Source organism: Vulpes vulpes, chromosome 10 (assembly GCF_048418805.1).
Source record: "Vulpes vulpes isolate BD-2025 chromosome 10, VulVul3, whole genome shotgun sequence".
NCBI lineage: Eukaryota > Metazoa > Chordata > Mammalia > Carnivora > Canidae > Vulpes > Vulpes vulpes.
The window spans coordinates 73247948-73261631 of NC_132789.1; the positions used below are offsets into that span (position 1 = coordinate 73247948).

The 13684-nt window shown below is 38.7% G+C and overlaps 1 protein-coding gene and 1 pseudogene across 4 annotated transcripts in view; both read right to left on the bottom strand.

Annotated features, from left to right (window-relative positions):
- NTN4 (netrin 4) overlaps positions 1-13684 on the bottom strand; it is a 121315-nt gene that overhangs the window by 64603 nt on the left and 43028 nt on the right. The window lies entirely within an intron of this gene.
- Positions 11885-13156, bottom strand: LOC112930682 (aspartate aminotransferase, mitochondrial pseudogene; annotated as a pseudogene).

Sequence of the window (13684 nt, forward strand, 5' to 3'; positions counted from 1 at the left end):
TATTTTATTTTAAGATTTATTTAATTATTCATGAGAGAGAGAGAGAGGCAGAGACACAGGCTGAGAGAGAAGCAGGCTCCTCACAGGGACCCTGATGTGGGACTCGATCCCCAGACCCGGGATCATGCCCTGAGCCAAAGGCAGACGCTCAACCACTGAGCCACCCAAGGGTCCCTGTTTTGCTCCTTTTAAGATTTTTTTTCTTTATCACTATACTTTGACATTTTAATTACTATATGTCTTGGTGTTGGCCAGCTTTTGTTGATTTTGCTGGGGGTTCTCTGTGCCTCCTGGATCTGGATATCTGTGTCCTTCCCCAGATTAGGGAAGTTTTCAGCTATTATTTCATCAAATAAGTTTTCTAACCTCTTTTCTCTCTTCTTCTTCTGGGACTCCTATAATATGAATGTTATTACATTTGATAGAGTCACTGAGTTCTCTAAGTCTATTCTCATTTTGCATAATTCTTTTTGCTCTCTTTTGTTCAGCTTGATTACTTTCCATTACTCTGTCTTCCAGGTCATTAATTCCTTCCTCTGATTCTTCCAGCCTGCTGTTCATTCCATCAAGTGTGTTTCTGATTTTGTTTATTGAGCCTTTTATCTCTGCTATGTTATTCCTTATCTCTGTGTTAAGGGTCTCACTGATGCCTTCCACTCTTTTCTCAAGTCCAGCAAGTATCTTTATGATCATTACTTTAATTCTGGGGGCACCTGGGTGGCTTAGTTGGTTAAGCATCTGCCTTCAGTTTGGGTCATGATCCCAGGGTCCTGAGATCGATCCTCATGTAGGGGGTGGTCCCTGCCCAGCAGGGAGTTTGCTTCTCCCTCTCCTTCTGCCTACCACACCCGCTTGTACTCTCCCTCTCTCTCTCTCTCAGATAGATAAAATCTTTAAAAAAATAAATTCTGTATGAGGCATGTTACTTATATCTGTTTCACCTAGATCTCTGGCCATGACCTTGTCCTATTCTTTCATTTGGGACAAATTCCTCTGTCTTCCCACTTTGTTAGAGTCTCTATGCCTGCTTCTCTGTGTTAGAAAAGTTAGCTGTTCTTAAGGGTAATGGCCTTATGAAGAAGAGATCCTGTAGTGCCCTGCCATGTAGTTTGCCCTGTTCCCCACCACTGGGGAACTGGCATTTTAGGGCATGTCTCCAATATGTGCTGTATATGTTCTGCTGTTGTGTCCTGGCCATTTTATCCTTCACACTAGTTGTCTGCTGAGGCTCTTTTTGTCTATTGTGGCCAGTGTTTGGTCCCTGGCCTGAATGTGGCACATTTTAACTAGGTGTGCTCTGATCAGTTTGTGAAATGAGATCTGTCACCACTGCTATGGGAACCAAGGCCCTGCAAAATTGCCAGATTTCATGAGCAGGAGTCTGTGCTGGTTTTCTCAGGGAGAAGGCCTGCCATGCTGGTCCTGAGGCAAGTGTGACTGAGAAAGGTAGTTCCACCAGAGAATGGGGAATGGGGGCTGGGGGAGAGGCAGGGCTGGGTGTAAGCAAGTTAAGTAGTGAGTGTTGATGCTGCACTGATTTCCACAGATGGCCCTGTACTTATGGTGGGGGTAGGGGTGGATGGCACCTGACAGTTCCTTTTTTTCCCAGAGGGGTCTCTCTGTGAACACTGCCTCTCTGGGACATGCTCGGGGATAAATAAATAACCTCCCCAATGTGTGCCCAGGAGCCCTTTAGATTGATGTTTCCACACTGTATGTCCAAGGCTATTTGACCTGCCTTCTCTCCAAAAGCAGTCTCAGTGCCTGAGAGGCTCTCGCTGAACCAAGCCAGCTGACTTTTAAAAGTCCAGGCTTGAAGCCCCACTGGTTGCAAGAACTCATGAAATTCAGTCCCTCTCTCTTTCCAAGCCAATTGCTATGAGGGTTCCCTTCCTTGTGCACTCCCCTGGTGTGCTAGTATGTTTCTTGCCCTTCTCTACAACCAAGCCTCCCTCCCCACTGTACTGGCCATGAGATCTGTTTCTCTCTCAAACCTAGTCTCCACACTTCCTACCTTCTTCGATGTGGCCTCTTCTCTACTTTTAGTTGTGGAGTTTATTCTACATCTTCAGGTCAATTTCTGGGGTATTTAGGATGATTTGATACTTATCTAATTATATTTATGGGACAAGGCAAGCCTAGGGTCCTCCTCATTGACCAGTGTCTTCCCCTCTTTTCTTTTCACTTTTGGGATAGTTTCTTTTTTTTTTTTTTTAAGATTTTATTTTTAAGTAATCTTCACACCCAACATGGGGCTCAAACTTACAACCCTGAGATCAAGAGTCACATGTTCCACTGACTGAGCCAGCCAGGTACCCCAATAGTATCTTTTGATGCACAAAGATTATTACTTTTGATGAAGTCCAATTTATTTTTTCTTTTGTTGTTTTGTGCTTTTGGTGTCAAACCTAAGAAACCATTTCCTAATGCAAGGTCACAGAGACTTATGTCTGTTTCCTTCTAAGAGTTTTATAATTATCAGTCTACAGTTAAGTCATTGAAACATTTTGGGTAAATTTTTGTATATGGTATAAGAAAAGGCTCCGAATTCATTATTTTGCATTTGGTTATCCAGTTGTCCCAGTGCCATTTATTGAAGAGTCTTCTTTTTCCACTGAATAATCTGGACATCTTTGTTAGAGAAAACCAGCTGACCATAGATACCTAGATTTATTTCTGGGCCCTCTATCTTGTTAATCTATATGTCTATCCTTACGCCAGTAGCATACTGTTTTGCTATTATTGTAGCTTTGTAGTAAGTTTTGAAATTGGAAAGTGTGAGCCCTCCAACTTCATTGTTCTTCAAAATTATTTTGGCTGTTCGTGGTCCTTGCCCTTTCATATAAATTCTGATTGTCCATTTCTGCAAAAAAGGCAGTTGGAATTTTGATAGGGATTTCACTGAATCCATATCAATTTGGGGACTATTTCCATCTTAGCAAAATTAAACCTTCCAATCCGTGAAAACAGGATGTTTTTCCTTTTATTTAGATCTTTAATTTCTTTCAAGAATGCTTTAGAGTTTTCAATATACAAATCTTGTACTTAGGTTAAATTTATTCTGAAGTATTTTATTCTTTTTTTTGATGCTATTATAAATGAAATTATTTTCTTGATTTTATTTTTGGACTGTGCATTGGTAGTGTATAGAAATATAATAGTTTTTACATATTATTAATCTTATATCCTGCAACTTTGCTAAACTTGTTTATGAGCCCTAACAGTTGTTTTGGCTGTTGTTGTTGTTGTTGTTGTGTGTGTGTGTGTGTATTCTTAGGAGTTTCTACATATAAAATCATGTCATCAGTGTACAGAGATAGTTTTACTTCTTCCTTCAGATCTGGATGCCTTTTGTTTCTTTTTATTGCCTCCAGTACAATAATAAATAGAAGTTGTGAGAGCAGACATCTTTGCTTTATTTTTTATCTTTGGGGGAAAAGCATTTAGTTTTTCACCATTAAGTATGACGTTAACTGGAATTTTCATAGATGCCCTTCATAATGTTGAGTAAGTACCCTTCTATATATTCTTTGTTGAATTTTTTACTTTTTAGTCAGGAAAGGATGTTGGATTTTGTCAATATCCATTGAAATGAGCATGCAGTTTTTATCTTCTATTGTTATGGTGTCTTACATTGGTTGATTTTCTGTTAATCCAATCCTCAATCTTAAGATATGCAGTCATCTATTTTTTTTTACTGGAATAAAACTTTATAGCCAAGAATATACTACTCTTCTGTTTCCTTCCTAGGGAAGCATAACTGTTCATTTTAATAGTTTGAAAAAATAGTGCATCAGTCACAGCTGGGTTAACAATGTCCAGACAAAAATATTTTAAGGGTTTATTTTGACTAAAAAGCAAAAACTTTCATAATATAAAGGTGTTGGAGAATTTGAAAAGCAATCTTTTTGAAAATCTAGTATAATAAATTAAGTTGAGGGATAGTTGACATATTAAGGTACCTCATCTCTTAATATCTATAACTTTTATTATTCTGTTCTTCATGTCCTACAATTTATGCAAAAATGGCTATACAAGATGTTGAAATCTTATTTTAAAACTGTTATAAGACACTTTCATGCTGCAGAAACTCTTTGGTCTCTGAGCATTCCATTCGAGCAGGTATTACTGTGTTAGACTGATATAAACATTTTAAACATTATAATTATCTAATATCTAACACACAGAGAGTAGGATCTTGCTTCCAATGTATTGAATGATAACAGTTTAATTTCCTGGCAAAGCCATCTCAATCCCATTGTAATCTGAAGAACCAGAGGAACAGTGGACAGATTCACAGGTCCTTCATGACATCAGTTTCTTTAGCAACTAAATGTAGCAGGTTAACTTAGTGACATATTAGTCACTTTGTAAATATTTTGGTTGCTGTATTAATTTTAACCAATGTTTTATGATTGAAAAATTAAAAATTAAAGATTTTTATATTAAGAAAAAAAAAGTAAATTAAGGTTAGAATGGAATTTTAAAATTAGAATTCAATATAACCCCACCAAAATTTTAAAAGAATAAAATTCAATATAGATAGAGATATGAATTTCTATTATAATTTTTTTCTGTGCCACCAAGAAAATCACATTTAAAAAGTCCCACAGAAATTAGGGAGCGTGACAAAACATGAAAGACTCCTAACTCTGGGAAACAAGGGGTAGTGGAAGGGGAGGCGGGCGGGGGGATGGGATGACTAAATGATGAACACTGAGGAGCGTATATGATGGGATGTGCACTGGGTGTTATACTAAACGTTGGTAAATGAACTTCAATAAAAAACAGTCCCCCAAAACATTTTATGTCATCTATATTCTGAAAAAATTTTAAGAAAAATAATGGCAATATCAGAAATGATCTCACTATGTGTTATGTTTTCTCCTTTGCCTCAATTTTAAGAAATAAATAATTAAAGAAAAATACTGAAGATAATTTATTCTCTGAAGAAATGTGACTGTGGATCAAAAGTGCAGTAATCCCCCTGACACTCATAGTATTTGTATAATTATATTTACTTTCAGAGCTTGTTTGAAAGGATTTCCTTTCCTCAAGATGATGCTAAAAAGTCTTTATCTTATTGCTTTAAAAAGACCACAATAATCATCACAGTGAAAAAAATAAGCAGTTTAATATAGATGAAACTCTACTGAAGAGTTCTGAGATTTTTCCTTAGCATTATGGTGTAAATGTGATATAAAGAGAATAAATTTTGGAATTAGATCCCTGCTCTCAATAATCTTGGAGAAGTTCCTTAGTAACAGGACACAATGTCCTACCTATACCATAAGGTAATAATAACAGCTCCATGGTTTGTTTGAGGATTAAAAGAAAGAATGTGTGTCGAAAAGTGACACAATCAAGAACAGTCATTATTATTAATATTATTGACATTACTGAGATGAATCTCTTTTAAAATGCCATCAATTTAGTTCATCTATCGACCCAAAACTTTTTGAACTTATTATGTTAGACACTGTGAATGTTCCAGTATTGGCCATGAAAGAAACAAGTAGTTTAGCAGATAGAGAAAGATGGATATGTAAGAAAATAATTACAATATGGTAAGGTAAGTGTTTTAATCACGAACAGTACAGGGGACTGTGGGAGGCCTGAAGAATGACTGGAGTTCTGTTTTCAAGGTCACTAATGACCTAATTGTTTGATAAAATAGGTTATAATCCCTTGCCTTTATGTTAGCAAGATTAGGTGGCACAGTTTGGAACACAAGTCTCTTCACTGCTCTACTACTCCTGTGTAATCCCAGAGTTAAGTTCCCTTTTCTTTACACATGAGAATTGAATTAAATTTCAAAGAAAAATTGTAAGATATATATGCTACAAACAACTACAATCTTTAGCCTCTTCTCAGCATTCTAAACTATGGAAATACTAGGATTCCACTTTCTCTTTAATTTTAATGCCTACCAGTGCCTTATCTGGGAAACAAAGAAACCTCTGCCCTTCAGGAATTCTGAGAGCTGACTGAGCTAGCTAAATTGCATGTCTGTTAGTGGTACCCTCAGAGATGCAAAACTAAAAGGCAAAGGACACCTGATCAGTGTTTACTCTTATAAGCTTCACAGTTGTTCATATTATATATAAAATATTTAATAGTGGAACAAATGTAATCATTTTTCCATTTCTAATTTGCAAGCTCTTTTAAGGCTAAATATACATTTTAGTTTTTGAAACGAAAATTTTCTCTGTTTTTTATTTCTGTCTAGCGCTAGAGAAAAGAGCTAAAAGACATCAGAATTCCATATGGCTAAAAAAAATCTTATTATGAGCTAATAAATACAATATAGTCTTTCCATCTCCCCACACATGTACTATTTTATTCCACTAAGATATTTGCATTGCTAAGATATAATACAACTGTAATTTCAATTATAGTGTTAAGGTTTCGAGTGTCAAAATTAACAGACCTAGTTTTCCGATTTGAAATAGCTGTGAATTATCTCTCTATTATGGAATGATTGTGATATTGTGTGTGTGTGTGTGTGTGTGTGTGTGTGTGTGTGTGTATTTTAACCTTATGTGTCTGGTGACTAAAAATTCTTGTAAGAATGAATAAGGATTTAAATTACATTTTATCTTCTCCTGAATGTAATTGTTTTAGGACAAATTGAAGTACATTTCCAGCTCTTACAAAATTGGCAAGACACAAATGAAATACCACAGAGAAAGGAGTCCTGGGGTTGTGAACCAGAAGTGAGATATCTATCTGTAACCTCAGCTTTTCTCTTTCCATGTATCTCTCCCCCCGCACCTCCCCGCCATTATATTAGCAGTGAAACTGCAAGACTAGGCCTTGCAGACCCAGAGATCTCCCTGCTATCTGTGGGATGGATATAAAAATGCTACACTGAAAGGGCAATATTCATAAGAAAAATTTTCAAAGTAGAATATGCCTTGAATATCTGAAGAGTAAATTTCTCTCCAAATTAAAGCTAGCAGCTCGACCTTGTTAAAGAGACTTATTTTTGTATCTTGTCATTGCTCTAATTTTGACCTAAATATAGATGTTTCACTTTCTGCAAAGCATGTTCATGAAAAGTTGAATGAACATATATGATATTTTGGAGAACCAACTTTACTTTTCTATTGGCTAATATTTCACTTTCAGAAATGTCAGCTCTGACACCAACAATTTAGCTTTCAGTTGTTTCATTTAACCTTTCTGTGAAATAGTCAAAGGCCTACAAATAAATATTTAAATGCTCTAGGGGAACCTCTGAAAGAAACCCCATACGTAATTCCTTTATTAATGAAAAATTGTTTTGTAATGCGTCCAATTCTGAAGTCTTCTGGTTTCCTGGTCATCAAATAGAAAAGAATAATCTCAGGCAACTTTTGCCAGTAAGAGAAGGTATATCTTATTGTCTCAAGAGAAAATAAGGCTAGATTCATTGGGAAGTTTTATAGTCAAAACACTAACAATTTCCAGCCATGAACATTACTGGCTTGCCCTTCTAGAAAACACAAGGTATTTAAATGAAGTATAATCAACATTCTGTACACCTTCGATGGCATCTGTGGTTACTCATTGCCAAGGGACTAATGGCAAAGCTATAACATAGTAACACACAGGAAAATGAAATTAGAAAGTCAAGCCCTTGAAATGGATTAAGGATAATTTCACACTAACTGTATCAAATTGGTTGGCTTAACAGTTTATTAATATTTGGAAGACAACACTGTGCACCATTTTGGTGATAGGATTACTCTTCCCTCCAGAGCCTAATGTGACAAATGATTGGGATTGCTTCTGCCCTTATTAATTGTCTTTAAGCCCTTGTTCTTTTCCTTAATATCCTGAATTGTCAAGAGCTTTCTAATTAGACCTTTTGGCCTTGAAAAAAAAAATTTTAAAGAAGATGAAAAATGTGGTCTTAAATCTATTCTGACCATATAAAACTTGATATATGAGATATGCAAACATAAATGTATGATTAAATGTATTCAGATTCAGATGAGAAAATCTTTTGTAATGAAACTATATGAATAATTCTAAAACTTGCCTTACACAGCTAGGTAGCTAAGTAACATTTTCCACAAATCCCATTTTCTGGCTCTACATATGGTTTCAATGTTTTACTATTAGATTTAGAATACTCCTGTTAAAATATTGATCCTCTTTTATATAATGAGTTTCTGATTAGAAAAAGAAAAATCCACCTTAACAAGTATAGTACAAGGCATCTTTTTTATCTATTTATTTATTTTTGTATATTTTTTTAATTGGAGTTTGATTTGCCAACATATAGTATAATACCCTAGCACAAGGCATCTAAACAATTCTTTTTTTTTTTTCATCTAAACAATTCTTCATGGTATCCTAAGGCTTCCGTGTTATCCAATGGGTGATATGTTAGTAAAACAATGAAATGTTCCATGTGCCTTCTCATTACCATCCATCATCCAACAGCTGTAAAATCACCAGCTGCTAGGAAAAAGGAGAACTGCATAGTCCTCTCCAGCTGCAAAGAGAAAAAGCTTAAGATGTCCTTTTCACATAATGTCTGGGATCCCAGTAGGCTGGAGTCAAAGTACAGTTTTCCTTGTCACAAAACCCCTATCCTTGGGGATCCCTGGGTGGCGCAGTGGTTTGGCGCCTGCCTTTGGCCCAGGTCGCAATCCTGGAGACCCGGGATCGAATCCCACATCAGGCTCCCGGTGCATGGAGCCTGCTTCTCCCTCCGCCTGTGTCTCTGCCTCTCTCTCTCTCTCTCTGTGACTATCATAAATAAATAAAAAAAAAATTAAAAAAAAATATTAAAAAAAAAAAAAAAAAAAAAAAAAAAACCCCTATCCTTGTAAACATGTCAAACAGCACATCAGCTATAATTTATTTTTGTTGTTATTGGGGAAGAAGTATATGTGGGAGAAGTAGTAGAAGTGGCTGAGGTCATGTAATATAGTAACAGTAACGTCAATAGTGGCTACTATATGCCAGGCACTGGCTATCATAACTCAAATCCTCACAGTAACTATATCAAGTAGATCTTATTTTCTTGGGAAACTGAGGTTCAGTGAGACTGAGTAGCTTAGCAAATGCCGTAGTGAATCAAATCCAGATCTGATTCCAAAGCTAGGGTCTTAATCACTGCACTGTTCTGCCTTCCGGTAAAATGAACAGATGAGGGAAAATGGAAATGGTAAAGAATAAATGGAAGGTCCTGGGAAGAGGGGGAAGCATGAAGAAGGAAGCATGGAGAAGACACAGGAGGAGTGTTTCAAGGTAATTTAAACTGCTAGCTTGTACCACCACTTTGTGCCTTTTTCTGCTCCCCTCTCCCATAGAAAGAATTGACCCTAAAATCTTAGATAGCCTGAGAAACAGTGTGTCATTTCCATTAATTATCTATTATCAGCCATTAAAAATTCTAGCCCACAGAATCAGACTTCGTTAATTAATCACTCATCCTGACAACAATATGAGCTGTAGATGAATGGGCATAGTCTATAAAGCAGCAGTGCTCAAACTTTAGCAAGCACTGAAATCACCTGGGCCCCATCTCTAGAGGTTCTGATTCAGCAGGTCTGGGGTAGGGCCTGAGAAGTAATTCTAACAAGTTCCCAGGTAATGCTGGTGCTGCTGGTTCAGGACCACACTGAGAATGACTCCTATAAATAAAAGCTGTGCTAAAGGTAGTTAGATTTATATACACATGCCTATCACAAGTTGACTAGTAAAAGAATAGCATTTCTCAAGAGGCAACCTTCCATTGTGCAGGCACAGTTTACAAATCCCGTAATTTATAACAGCATATGTAAAATGAATAGTGTTCGTACAAATGTAGCAGGACAATTGACCATATGGCCATGTTAGTAATTAGCCAAAAGACTATGCTCTTAATGTGCAGTTTGCTCACCTGAGCAAGTATGGGAATAGGAACATCACATTTATAAAAGGCAACCATGCCTGAATTTAATATCAGCTCTTTATAATCCAGAAAAAAACACATAAAAGTAAAATACACTTAAGCTTAGGGATGGAAAAATCTGAACCTAGAACTATTCCCGTTTCCAACCATAAACCTCTGCTGGTCCAATTACTTATGGCTTAAAAAACAAAAAATAGGGATCCCTGGGTGGCGCAGTGGTTTGGCGCCTGCCTTTGGCCCGGGGCGCGATCCTGGAGACCCGGGATCGAATCCCACGTCGGGCTCCCGGTGCATGGAGCCTGCTTCTCCCTCTGCCTGTGTCTCTGCCCCTCTCTCTCTCTCTCTCACTGTGTGCCTATCATAAATAAATAAAAATTAAAAAAAATATTTTAAGAGAGTAAAGACGACAAGAATATTCATTGGACTGGATTCCTGGAAGCCAAAATACCGTTAACCACTTAGCCTGTTTCTTATCCCTTACCCTGCCATGGCTCTAAGTTTCACTTAGTCTTGCCTAGTTTTGGCACATACTGTAGTTATAATACTAGGGGCTACCACCACTGCTGCTGAAATCCATATGAGAATTGGATGAGAGACACACACATATGAGAATTTATTCATGAGAGAGACACACAAAGAGAGAGAGGTAGAGACACAGGCAGAGGAAGAAGCAGGCTCCATGCAGGGAGCCTGATGTGGGACTCGATCCCAGGTCTCCAGGATCAAGCCCTGGGCTGAAGGTGGCACTAAACCACTGAGCCACCCAGGCTGCCCAACAAAGTTTTTAAAAAATGAAAAAACACTTACTAAATAATCCCCTTCACTTGGTTAACCAGCTCTTTTCTATAGGCTAACAGTTTTCTTTTGGGGGGCAGGGAGTGAGGTCCAACAGTAACTTTATTATAACAGAGAACCCAGGCTGCAATAAATCTACATGACTAGAGCAGATGGTTGTTATCTTTCCAGAAGATGAAGCCTGAGCCCAGCTGGCAACACACAAAGGTTAAGACCGAGGTCAAGAATATCCTCTTTCCTGGTATAACCCTGCATTGCCTGACTCATGATGTGAGATGAGAGACTGCCCAACCACACTGAATGGAAGGATGAGGTCCCACTGGGCAGAGAGGACAACCCAGCAGGAGATATTTAAATTATCCCCCAAAAAGATGCTGAAATAAGGTGTAGTTGCCTACTCTCACTATTCTTTGCTGAGAAAGATGAGGTTATGGGATGAATAGCAAATTATGTTGTCCTTCATTCTTCAGATAAATAAATCCTGAGGAGATGGGGTAGATGGCCAATCAAGCAGTAGTACAAGTTGAAAATTGAAGCTAGCCATAGATCTTCATGTCTCAGGAAAAGAGCAGCAGGGATAAGGGAAAAGAGAGGAGCATTAAAATGCCTGGAGGCATTATGAAAGAGAAACTTCTTTCTCTTCTTCTTGAACAAGACAGGAAACAGCATCTTTTATTTTCCTTGATGCAGTGGCAGCAGACCCTGGTTTTCATAAAACACCCTGGATTTCAGTTAATATGGTCTGTTGATAAGATTGCTCAATCACAGGCAAACAGGCTGACCATTAATGTTAGGACTAGGTCTCTCACAAAGCCTCTCACAAGGGCTATGTCTTACGCTGGGTCCACAGAGGAACTGTCAACATCATAAGGTGCTTCATAAAACTTCTGCAGTACTGCAATGGCATGATTAAAGGGTTTCATAAGGAGATGACTTCCTTGTAGATGGTGACTATTTCAGAAAAGTTATGTATAAAAAGATGGGGGAGAGTTTGGTTTCAAGCCACATAGTTTCAGACACCAGCTACAGATTCCTCTGTCCCATTTAATTACATGTTCTTTTCTGAGAAACGTATTTAATCACTGTGGTTGAAAGAAATGATCCACTCATCACCTCCACCCTCCCTCATCCTGTGAATCTCACAAGTTCAGAGGCTGAAGACAAGACAGTTGCTTCTGTTCCCTCTCATCAGGGAAATCACTTGGTGATCTAGTAAATGTCATGAGCAAGATAGCCAGCCCAGTTGTCTAAGATGACTCTTGCCATAGAGATGTAGCTGACCTCTGTCATGTAGATGGAGAACTTCTTGGTCAGCTGCTCCACCTGTTCAGACTTTAGCTCTGTGAAACAAAATATGCCAGTCTGGTCAGGGATGGCCCATTGTGGGAGAAGTCTTTCTTTTTGAGGTGGGAGACCAGCTGATTCTGCATGCTAATGATGCAGTTGGCCATGACTTGCACTTCCTGCAACCATTGTTTTTGAAAATCCAGGCTGGTCAGAATGGTCAAGGCAACCTGTGCTCCACTGAGAGGAGGGCTGGAATACACAGGATGGATCAAGGTCTTCAATTGTGACTCCACCCCTCTGGCTTCATCAGCATCTTTGCAGACCACAGGGAAGCCTCCCATTTGCTTACCATAGAAGCCCATGTTCTTGGTATAGGATTGGCAGAGACAAACATTAATGCCCTCTTCAGTGAAGTGGTGCACAGCCCAGGCATCTTTGTTACCATCACTACTGGCAAAGCCTTGGTAGGCCATGTCAAAGAATGTAGAGAGATTCTTTTTTTTCATTGCTCTTGCTGTTTCCTTCTATTACTCAGGATGAGGGTCCACTCCCATGCGATTGCGGGCAGACGTGTGCAAAATAACACTTTAGTCTGGCATTTTTGAAATGTCCTTGCTAATGCCTATGAAGTCAAAGGCCCAAGTCTTGGGGTCATAGTATTTATAACCTTGTAGCTGCATGCCAATGTGTCTGATGGTTTGTACGGAAAAACATCTTGGCTGAAATTTAAAAATCTTTACAGAAAACTAGCTCTGATCTCTAAGGCCTCAGTTCCAGAAATGGTCTGCACAGTGACGTACTGGCCAATTTTCAACAATTTGCTATTCTCACTCAGGGTTAGTTCTATAGATGCCTTGCAAAATTCAGCCAGTCCTGCAATGGGCAGATATTCTTTATCCAAATTTTTTGCAGCAATCCGGGTTTCTGCCTTTCAGACACGAGAAGGATGTAAGGCTTCCCATTATACTGGTTGGCACCCTCTACCAGAGTCTTCTTTTTTTACTGCTGATGTCTCATAGGCTTTTGTGACTCCCAGAATGGGATCTGGGGGCCACATCTCCATGTGGGCTCATCAGGGGCTGACTCTTGCAGAGGCCAAGTGGTGAGGTTGGGGCGGAAGGTGATGGTGATTTTGGATAGGACCCTGCTGGAGTGCCACAATGCCAAGGTGGAAGAAGAGGTTCAGTCTGTAGTGCCAGAATGGAGTAGAGGGCTACAGGTGCCCACAACGAGGTCAGGCTGACGGTTTTCTTGCTTGCAGAAGACTGTATAGAATAGTTATATCTTAAGACTTTTGCAAAAGTTTCTGGCAACTCTGTGTATTTATCCCTTATGGAATTTTTTTTTTGAATTTTTTAATAAAGAAATCTTTTAAGTCAGAAGGCCATTTTTTAATTTCTAAAGCTCTGGCATATATTTCTAAGGGATGCTGATGGTCACCTGCCACATCTATACCAGGTTGTTTGTGTAGTCAACAAACAGCCTGGTCATTAGCAGACTAGGCCAGAGGGGTGCACTGGGGCAGCTCTGACTTGCTGCTGCTCCTGATAACTTCTTGTTTCAGCTCATCTACAATGATCTTGCCCTTCAGGTCCCAGATCTTGATGCTGTGGCCCGTGGCAGCACAGAGCTGGTGGTGGTGGGGGCCAAATCCCAGAGCATTGACAATGTCCCCAACATTGGGTATGTTGGGTGTATGGGTGTATGAAG